Genomic DNA, 9,061 nt, shown 5'->3' on the forward strand with positions numbered 1-9,061 from the left:
TTACTTTAGCATCGCAACATCTCCGCTGGGTCCTTCACTCTTTATCATAGTGTATAATGGACTCCACTCTGAATATAAATATGTCTCGCCAACCCGGTTTCACTCTCGACATTAAATACAGACGGTCTGCGATCTGATACACAGGCTTTGGACTCCAACGTAAACCCATGAGCATCATAATAAAAAACATCACAGCCACTGGCATTGAATATAGAGCAAGATAGTCCAAACGGGACGATGGATCCGTCAAACAAACGCTGGACTCTCGTCCAGGAAGCCGCGGTTTGTGTTCTCCTGCGAAACTGGAATCCAGCATTGACATTTTGTCGTGCGAGTTGCTCGTCAAGTTAAAGTCAACCACAATATTTTGCCTAAACCTCATTTTCTGTGAAGACGGAGGTTTATTTTGAAAAGACACCGTATATGTACACGTCAAAAACGGAGGCTACATGGGTCCTTAGAGTGTTATAGTTTGAAGAAAAGGGCCACTTACTGAGCCTCTGTGTTTGATGAGTGACAATGTCAGGATTTATGATAACAATTCAACACAAACGACTTTAAAGCCACCATCATCGCCACATTAGTGATACTGCACTCTTAGCTTTTACTCCAGACCATTATATTCGTCGGCAGCTGCAGCTCTCAATACGCCAATACAAAATGTTATGATCTGGATAGCTGGGACTTTGTTTAATTAAAGGATTTCTTACACAAATGGAGATAAAATAGCCGCAGTTTGATCTCACCGCATCTAGTGCAGTCGAGTGAAGAGCAAAACCAAATGAGAGCTGGAGAGTTTACAAAACAGCGAGGCAGAGAGTGAAGGGGAGGGTGGGTGAGGATGAAGGAGCCTACTGAAGGTCTCTCTCATTTCAGCAGCACAGACTGCTGATGAAGCTGAACTTCCAATATCCCACTACTTCAGCTCTGATGATTTCTCAATTTTACAGATATGGCCCGAGAATGTGATTTGATGAAAATGTCAAATGGGATAACCACCAAATCATATGAAACGGGCCGCATTTCATTCCATGACTATAAATCAAAAGCAGACACTCTAAGAATTAAAGTTGATTTAGTGTTTTTGATTCAAAGTACAACTCTCTCGGCTCGGAGGAAGACGCTCCGTCCTGCCGTGTCCTCAAATTGAGATTTTCTTTCACTCAGGTCCTTTACATTCTCTCTGAGTTCAAGGGCTGGACTCTTGCAAGGGGCCCATGTTTGAATGTGGTGCTCCACGAGTTGTTTCCAAAGGGAACTCTAACAATTTATTCATAGAATGTGGTTCCATCCCAAACAGATTCCCCCTAATCTAAAACACTGCGTGAGTGTTTGGAAATATATGATGATTTCATTTTCTCCCAGTCTCAGGGTTATAAATAAATTTGCATTCTGTCAGCAAAATGAAGTAACTGACTTGTAATTCATCAAAGCCGCTGCTTAGCACTAAAACAGTTCAACACATGGTAACCTGATTTTTTGTTTTTTCCCTCTCCTGACAGAATTGCCTCACAGCTGCGTTGTCTAATAGGTGAGAAGGAAGAGAAAGGAGCACTTACATTTTAAAGACCTCGTAAAACAATGAAATAAAGAACGGGAATGAACTCCCCGAATGGCACATTTTCATGTCGACTTAAATTCTGAGGAGCTGCATTTGCACAAGGAGTACATTTTGTTTACCATTTTGAATGTAAATGTCAAAAAAGCTCAAAGAAAGAGAAACTCTTGCGGCGGCTAATTGCGTCTAAATGAGGTGTGATTTACTCAGTAAAGATTCAGGATGAAAACATTTGCTTTCTTTTCCTTTTTTAAAATGGCATCCTAATTCAAAACCCTGTTTGCCTGACAAAGAATAACCATTGCATAACTGTATTGAAACCAACTGGGAAACGTGAATTCTTCACAAGTCATGTGACAGTAATAGTGTCAAGCCAAACCATTTTTTCCCACAATTTTTTTTCCCTCCTCTACATTTCAGTTTTCTCAAAAAAAAGAAAAGAACAAAGAAGTTTCCTGAAATATGCTTCCTGAGCCCGACATTCGCTTGTTGTTTTGAATGTCACATTGTCTAAGCGTGCATGGGAGAGGAGACTTTGAATGATGTTGAATCTTTTATGACTGCCTGCTTTTGTGCCAGTCCTTTCCCAGTGCTGCTCTGAGACTCCGATAGGAGAACGTCTTCTACAGCTGCTGGCTCTGTTAGCGTAGGAGTAACACACAGGTAGCCACACTTAACATTTTGGGAGCTTCATTTCAAAATGCCACTTATCAACCCTGGGAAAATGTTACCTGCAATGTATTACTAAAGATCAATCTTTCACTAAAGAAAAACAATAAAGGTTCACATCAAAATGCTGCATATCGATTCTGTGCTAAAAAGTCATGTTTTTTTTTAAAATCTTTTAATACTCATATCATTTCTAATAAGCCATCTTATCAACAACTCTTGGATATATCTTTTTATTCCAAAGAAAGATGTACTATCTGCCTTTACAAGCTATGGAGAGTAGCAGTAATTTTGAGGAGCGCTAACTTGAGTTTTATATAACTTTATACTCCCACTCTACACCATTTCTGAGGCAAGTATTAAACTTTTTACCCCACTAAATCAAAGTTACGGTTACTCGTTACTTTAAGATGTTGTCTATAAATCATGAAGTGATATTATAAATTAGGGCTTTAACTAATTGTTTTTCTCAAGGTCTACCAATCTGACGATTATTTTCTCGTATTGTTTTGTCGATTAAATGTCAGAATTAAGTGTTCAAATGTCTTCTCTTCTCTGATCAACACTTCAAAGTCTCAAGATAACCAGTTTACAATCAGCAGAGTTGTTGAAAAAGATTGAATCAATTATTAAGACAGTAATTATCAAAAAAAATATCAGTTTATTAATTTCATTTCATTTCTATTATACTGTGATATATTGCTTTTACATAAAACTACCTGATGAATATAAAGTATTTGAAATTAGCATTAAAATACTGCTAATAATACTACTACTGATACATGAAAAATTATGACATTGTGCCTCCATAATGAGTACTTTATTTGAATTAATTAATTATTAATTATAATTAATTATAATTTAATTAATTATTATGTACTTTCACTTCAGTAACATTTCAAATGCAGGACGTTTATTTGTAAAATAAAGGACATGAATACTTATTCCACCACTGCCCATTACTGAATTTGTTTTGAACAACTGCACATAACCTTCCTTTGAAAAGTAAGTGAAGGTTAGATACCTGGGAAAATGTCTTGATGGGAAGTATGGGCACTTACTGGTTTATGCTGGATCCACAGGAAAATAATCTTGAGGTTCCTTATAACTTCCGATATTTCTGCTAATGTGTTCTCATTTCACACCAGTACTCATGTTGTAACATTTTTCCTTTTAAACCAGAGTGTCACTTTTTAAAAGTCATTTTCAAATCCAATGAAGCATTTAATTAACACCAAAGATGCACAAAAAACACCTGCCTTCACGAGCACATGTTAACCCTCCAGAAATATCTGGGCAGAACGTCATTTAAACAAGACATGATTGATTACGCCTCGAAAAATACCACGTGTAAAAAAACAGATGCGCTAAAAAAAAAAAAAAAATAGAATAAGTAATAACCTTCAGTGACTCAAAGTAGCCGCTTTACATGTGGACCAGTGTCGTATAACAAGAACACATGAAACATCTATTTGTCACATCACAATTCAATAATCTCGTGGACATTTGACATGCAAAAAGATACAGTTACTATGTTAATGGAATACATGGATTTTTCTGTCACACAACCCACCAGATTCAATAACACTGTAATGAACTAATACTTTCTCAATGTGTAGGCACTGTATGAGTAAGCACTCTTTATGCCATAACTAAACTATATTCCAGCAGAAATGCCTTTCTTGGAAACCTGATTCAACATATTTTGACGGTGCTTTAATGTGATCCATTTCTGCCTCTGACTGCATTCATCTAAAAGGGAGTTTCAAAATAAATAGGGGCCAGTGTACAGAGCACGCGTGTTTTTAAATCTCTATTTCGCCTCTCGGCGTCTGTTTATGAGACGTACAATCTATTTGTCGGAACACATTCTTGGAGAGGTGCCGTGTGATGGTATTGACAGAGACCAATCGGGAGGCGAGTGCACACATTGTTCACTCTGCACACATCCTGCTCATTCAATTCTGGGAAATTGCTCTCCCTCAAAAAAAAAAAAAAAGGTTGTCATTATTTTGTCACTCAGCGTCCCAGGTGACATTTACAGCAAATAACCTCACCGGCTAAAGGAAACACAACAGAGAAAATATGATGTCATGTTTTCAACTCCTGAAAGTGTCGGAGGAACCAAAGTATAGTTTGTAAAATGGGGGAATATAATTCAAAGGGGTATTATTTGTAAAAGATTTAATTTAAGTCAAGAAAAAATACTTCATTTGAAGACACACGAACGTGAAATGAACAATAAACTTAATTATCTTGAATGTGTATCTTTTGCTTAGTTCTCTGTACAGATTTAAGTCATGTGACATCTATTTCCTGTTTTCCAACAGACCACATGTTTTCATGGCAGCTGGGGTGTGAAAAAAAAAAAAAGACGAGGATGTTCTCAAGGCCGTGAGATTATTTTTACACTATGTGGCAAGTTTTACAAGTGCTAGTAACTTCGCACAGATGACATGCTGCTTAAAAAAAAACCTCAGATTCCTTTTGATTACCGCACTTGTGCGTCTTGTACCTGCCGAATGACAGATGGATGCTTTACTCATCAAGCCAATTGAAGAAAACGCAGCCTTGGATTTGATGCAGGTAAGAAGTGAATGTCAGAGGAGAGCTTACCTGATTCCACACGTCATCTACACACACACATACATAAATGGTAAGGTTATATTTACAAGATTCTATTTATACTGCTTGTACCCTCAGCTCCCAGACATAAATATAAACATGAATGTAATTATTTTTGAATAGTTTTGCAGAAGGTGAACACTTGAAAATGCCTCAATGTTGACACCGGCAGATTTCTCGCTGAGATAACGAGATTCTCTGCGCTGTTACAAACTGAATACATCATATCAGAATATTAATGGAAATTGGAGACGCTGACCCCAGCTGAAGAGCCAACCGCAGGTCAACAGGCATTGATGTTACAGGCCTCATTCATTAAAGGAAATACTTGAGCCTCCTTTTGGGGGGGGATTCTCTCCCGGAGCGAGTCGCTGTAATAGATGGCCGCTCTACCCATTAAGCCTTTTCAAAAGCAAGTTCTTGAGTTGGATGAGGGTTAATACATCTACCCCATTACATACAGTATGTTACTCCATTAAGACAAAGTGGTGCAAATAACTAATTAAATTTGGGCTGCGTATGGAATGAATCGAAATGCTTTTTTACATATGAAATGGCTCTAAAACCTTCCTTACGGCAAAGTGCAATAAGACACCAAGCTAAATATTTGGAACTGTAGATTCATTAAGATGAATCCTAAGGTTGTTTTTGTTGGTCCTCTTCACACAGAACACACTCACACACACACACACACACACACACACACACACACACACACACACACACACACACACACACACACACACACCCTCTCTTCTCCCTCACGAACACACACCATACTTATATACACTGAATATATGATGTCTTGTTGGCCTGCATCTCACTGTTTTGTCGTTTTGTTGATGTTATGTCTATGTATTGTCTTTGTTTTGTTTGTGCAATAAAAATAATGTATTATAATAAATAAATAAATAAGAAAAAGGCAGAATGACACAAATTAACGTTTCTTTTTCACACACTAATTGTCCAGCGACATCAGAAAAGTATAGCCAAAACATACAAGCGTATATTATGTTGTATAAAAAGATGCAGATAGTGACATGTTACACACACTCTATCAGAGTAAGTGTCTGGCATGGCCAAGCACATCTGCTGCAGTCTCTGGAGAATCCATTTGATTTAGTGGTAATCTCTAATAGATAGATAACATCTCCAATGAAATTGTTTAGAAATATTTTTTCACAGTTCAATTATCTCGGAACAGTCTCAAACCTTCTGGAGTCGGTGTATAGATTAGAGTAAATGTATTATTGTTGAATTGAAATATAAATTATGCTTTCATTTAACACAAAATAAATTGACTTATTCCAAAGGTAGGAAAACAAGCGAATGGGTTTATCCTATCAAACCCTCATTTCACAAGCTGCCTCTTTAGTCCGCCTCACAATTAAAGTCATTTTCTCCGTAACACTGCAACCATTCTGCAGCTTATTCAGTACGCGTTTGAGAAGAGGGCTTCAGAGCAAACATGGTTTACAGCAGAGAATCAGAAAGCGGTGGGACGACTACCACACCGTACTACATCTTCATCCATAAGTAAACCGGCGTCACAATTTTCATAAGCCTGAGCAGAGAGGTTGTCTTAGAAGAGTCGGACCTCCCAGCAATCATGAAAAATAAGGCAGTAAAAATAGTTCAAAGAGCCACAACAGCGGTTCTCAGAAAATCCCTTTCATCATTTATCTGCTGAACCTCTCCATCAGCAGAAAGTGCTTCGGCGGCACTGTACCATCATCACAAACAAAGACAGGTTTAGTCTTCAAAAAAAAAAACAACCAGAAAAGACTGCGTGCCTTCTCCTGTGGAGCTCCACACTCACTAGCCAGGAACGGTAATTACAATTCTGCAAAGCTCACCCCGTGATAGATGTTGATTAAGTGCTGTCATAGTAACAATAGTATGTGATCAGCTTTGCCCGACGCCTTAAGCATTTCATGTTGTCAACACCTGAGGCGCTGGATTAGTAAAAGCCTTAAGTGTGGGTTGTCTGAGAATCCCGGTGTGACATATTGGTAAATGTCCGGCAGCTATTGAGCTCGCGGGGGTATCATCTGCAGCCCACAAACAGGGTTGAAATTGATGAATGATGCCGCTTGAAAGGACTTGTTTAGAGTTCAGTGAGACAAGCTGTCCCGAATAGATTCAGACGATCACATGTCAGCAGGATACAGAGATATTCTTTCTGGACCAAGGTTGTATGTGTCAGAGAAATCTTATCCAGCTTCCTGGTGGGGGTCATTTTTCTCCCTTGTGTGTCTGCTCCGCGCCCCTTTATAGGACTGGATGACATCTCAAAAGTTGCAGTGGTATTTTATACTGCGTATGAGCAAACACTGACTCCACAGAAGTGTGAGTGTGAGTGTGTTTAAAGTCTACAGGAAGGTGCAGCGCGATGTGAGAAAACTCAACCACGATGTGAAGCTAATTAACGGAAAGAAAGTAAATGCGGTTGGCTGCTGCTATGAGTGTAAAGTGTGGACAGGCCGAGGGTCTACAGTAAATAAAGAGAATTCCCTTTACGGTGGGATTCAAAGTGAAAAAACACAGCTCTAGAGTAGATATTACTTTGTAAAACTTGGTGTTTTGCACTCTTGACTCAGGGCTCTGACTTCGTGTCCATGCTCAGCGGCATTTTCTACATCTCTCCTTTATTATATATCATATATTTTTGCCTGGTACATGTCGTGTCTTCAATTTTATTGCTGGATGCATGGATACTTGGTGCAAATGAAAATTAAACTTGAAATTAAACTTGAAAAGCCCATCTGTGATTTTTAACTGGGATCTCATAAATCACATCAATACTGTTCAGACTTTAATGGAACTGATTCAGTTTTTATTGTGCAGGCTGCATATCTCCATTAATCATCTTGGCAATAAACTGAAAACTCTCTGGGACAACAGTCTGTCTGCATATTGTATTGTGTTATGAACCATATAATACATGTTCTATGACAAACTATAATGTAGTTGTAAGCAGCTGTACAGACAGTTTAAGTGTTTGTAAATGTTCATTATTCAGCAAATCCCCCATTACTAGTATTACTGTGTTTTATTAAATATATGTATTATCTGTTTACTCAGCAGCCTCCACTTATGGAATACACACACTGGAGAAATTTTAGGTATAAACATGAATATTTGCTTCTAGTTTGATTATAGTGTATACTTGATTATTTATCAAATGTTCACATCCTCTTATGAATATATCATAGTAAACATACAGTTTATAGTGTATCCTGTTGACAGCCCTTTACTGATTACAGTTAAATACTTTATCAGGGACTTAAGTCTGAAAGAATATAAAATATAGATAAATAATTTACATAAATAAATAATAACATATCAAAATCATATTTAATATAATAACATACAATTATATTATAATATAATTATTATACATACATATATATTATATTCATATAATAATTATAAAAAGTTCTATATAATACAAAATATATAAATAATTTTTAAAAAATATATATATATATATATATATTTGACAATTTACTAACAAATAATAAAACCTATAAGCCTACTATCATGTTTATATATTCTTTTCTTCCATATATGCATATAAAATTGACAAAATGTCTCAAACACATTTTAAGTAAAGTCGTAACAATTGAATAACTATCATAACTATCATAACTCTGTTTCCCATCATGCAGTTTGTTTCCATTCTGCTGATCACACAGAAAATACTTCTGATCAATGCCTTCAATCTGTTTGCGCATAACCATAGCAACAATACAGTCCACACACGTGTCACTCTCACTCACACTTGGTGGCTAAAGTTAAAAGGCGGCTTCCTATCTTGTCATTGAAGGACTGTGTAGATCGATGGCTGTTCACGTCCTTTTGATGTCAAGAAAAAATAAATAAAAGGTTGAATTCACTGCGGGAGATGTTGACTGTGAGCAGAGAACACCTGAGACCTGCAGCAGGAAGCGGCGCTAAAATAAATCAGGATTTAACCATTAGTGACAGTTTTCAGTCTATTAAAACCAACATATGCCACTTAGTGTGGAAGTTACAGCCCGTCTGTGTGGCGTTCATGTTGCCTGCGTCAACTTGGGATCCCATAAATCACATCCAAACATTTCAGACTTTCACGTAACAGGAAGTTAAGAGCTGATTCAGTCTGTATTGTGCACGCTGCAAATCACCTTACATCACATGAACACAATCTGGTCCCAACGTTTGTTT

The sequence above is a fragment of the Clinocottus analis genome, unplaced genomic scaffold (genome assembly GCF_023055335.1).
Source record: "Clinocottus analis isolate CAN_PGR_092001 unplaced genomic scaffold, fCliAna1.0.p SCAF_10, whole genome shotgun sequence".
Taxonomy (NCBI): Eukaryota; Metazoa; Chordata; class Actinopteri; order Perciformes; family Cottidae; genus Clinocottus; species Clinocottus analis.